Source organism: Tachyglossus aculeatus, chromosome 2 (assembly GCF_015852505.1).
Source record: "Tachyglossus aculeatus isolate mTacAcu1 chromosome 2, mTacAcu1.pri, whole genome shotgun sequence".
Classification (NCBI taxonomy): Eukaryota; Metazoa; Chordata; class Mammalia; order Monotremata; family Tachyglossidae; genus Tachyglossus; species Tachyglossus aculeatus.
The window spans coordinates 97,353,143-97,355,727 of NC_052067.1; the positions used below are offsets into that span (position 1 = coordinate 97,353,143).

Here is a 2,585-nt window from a genome sequence, read left to right on the forward strand (position 1 = left end):
TTCTATTTATTCTATTTTGTTAATATGGTTTTTTTTTGTTCTCTGTCTCCCCCTTCTAGACTGTGAGCCCACTGTTGGGTAGGGAGCGTCTCTATATGTTGCCAACTTGTACTTCCCAAGTGCTTAGGACAGTGCTCTGCACACAGTAAGTGCTCAATAAATACGATTGATTGATTAAGTTCCTACTATGCTCCAGGCACTGTACTAAGCGCTGGGGTGGATACAAGCAAATTGGATTGGGCATAATCCAGTCTCAATCCCCATTTTACAGATGAGGTAACTGAGGCACAGAGAGTTTAAGTGACTTGCCTAAGGTCACACAACAGACAAGTGGCAGAGACGGGATTAGAACCCACGTCCTTCTGCCTCCAAGGCCTGTGTTCTATCCACTAAGCCATGCTGCTTCCCGCAATGAAGTGTGAAGAGCGCAGGAACTAAGGTCATTGACATGACCTCGAAAGATCATACGGTCCAGCCCCCTGCCTCCTCACGGGCAAATAGACAAACCATTCAGGACAGACAAATTTCTTTTTTCCTGTTAACATATCCAAGAACAGAGACTCCACAATTTCCTTTGGTTGTCTCTCCTCTTGTGATATCACCTTCACAGTCAAGAAGTTCTGCCTTAGGTCTACCAGAAATCTGCGCTGCTATAATTCAAGCCCATTTCCTCTTGCTCAGTCATCAACCTCATCCCTACAGAAACTAGAACATAGCTCATAAATCCTCCTCCTCCACCCACCTCGGCCTTCTCCTCCCCAGGCTAAATTATCCCAATTCTTTTACTAAATCTTCAATCATTTATGTGGATAATAGTGAAAAACCAACCGAAACCCATGAATGATTCACAATATTTTAAAACCCGAAACCCATGAATGATTCACAGTATTTTCAAACCCGCTCACTGCTTCTTCCTGACTGGTCCTCTAGCCTTCTCTCAGGCTCTGAATCCATCAGCTCCTGCCTGTCTGTCTCTATGTGTCCACTGGCGATACTCTGTCAACCCTCTGGAGGTCTGTGTACCTAAGAACAACCTTCTAGAAGCAGCGTGGCTCAGTGGAAAGAGCCTGGGTTTTGGAGTCAGAGGTCATGGGTTCAAATCCTGGCTCTGCCACTTGTCAGCTGTGTGACTTTGGGCAAGTCACTTCGCTTCTCTGGGCCTCAGTTCCCTCATCTGTAAAGTGGGGATGAAGACTGTGAGCCCCCCATGGGACAACCTGATCCCCTTGTAACCTCTCCAGTGCTTAGAACAGTGCTTTGCACATAGTAAGTGCTTAATAAATACCATCATCATTATTATTATTATTATTATTATTCTAGGACACTGTCCTCTGAGCACACATTCCTCCCCGTTCAAAGGTTCAAATTGTATGTGCCCCTTATCTTTTCTATTGCTTCATTTTCCAGGTTCTCTACCTCCAAACACCAAGGGCTAACTTGAAAATTAAGGAGACAGAATACAAATTGTTCAAATAATCAATCACTCAACTGCACATGTATTAAAATTGGAATGATACAGAGAAGATTAGCATGGCCCCTGCACAAAGATGACACACAGATTCGTGAAGCGTTCCATTTTTTTTTGTTTTGTTCTGTTGTCTGTTTCCCCCCTTCTAGACTGTGAGCCCATTGTTGGATAGGGATTGTCTCTATTTGATGCTGAATTGTACTTTCCAAGAGCTTAGTAAGGTGCTCTGCACGCAGAAAGTGCTCAATAAATATGATTGAATGAATTGCATTTATTGAGTGCTTACTGTAGTAAACACTTTGGAGGGTACAATATAAGAGAGATGTTCCCTGCACATAATGAGCTTACAGTCCAGAGGGGAAGACAGACACTACTTATAAAGAAATAAATTACAGATACGTATATAAGTGTTGCGGGGCTGGGAAGGGGGATGTGCCTACTATGTCCAAGCACTGGGGTAGGTATAATTTAATCAAGTCAGACACAGTTCCTCTCCCACATGGGGCTCACAGTCTAAGTAGAAGGGAGAACAGACTTTAAAACCTCATTTTACAGATGAGGAAACAGGCACAGAGCAGTTACATGACTTGCCCAAGGTCACACAGCATGCATCTAGAAGAGCGGAATTAGAACTCAGGTCCCCCGGCACTAAGACCCATTCCTTTCCCACGAGGCCTTGCTGTTCTTCTAACATGATTTTCCTACAACCTTTGAAAGTGCATCTCCCAAGTTTCAAATCGCTCCTCCAAAATCTCCAGTGGCTACCAATCAACCTACGCATCCGGCAAAAACTCCTCACTCTCGGCTTCAAAGCTGTCCATCCCCTCGCTCCCTCCTACCTCACCTCCCTTCTCCCTTCTACAGCCCAGCCCGCACCCTCCGCTCCTCTGCCGCTAACCTCCTCACTGGGCCTCGTTCTCGCCTGTCCCGCTGTCGACCCCCAGCCCACGTCCTCCCCCTGGCCTGGAATGCCCTCCCTCCGCCCATCCGCCAAACTAGCTCTCTTCCTCCCTTCAAAGCCCTACTGAGACCCCACCTCCTCCAGGAGACCTTCCCAGACTGAGCCCCCTCCTTCCACTCCCCTCCCCATCTCCCCCGCATTACCTCCTTCCCCTCC

General features: G+C 46.6%; 1 non-coding gene across 1 annotated transcript; it reads left to right on the plus strand.

The window, feature by feature from the left end:
- The first annotated feature begins 1,478 nt into the window (after window positions 1–1,478).
- Window positions 1,479–1,582, plus strand: LOC119924602. The gene has a single exon (XR_005449306.1). It is a non-coding gene; the product is annotated as a U6 spliceosomal RNA (small nuclear RNA).
- The last annotated feature ends 1,003 nt before the right edge of the window (window positions 1,583–2,585 follow it).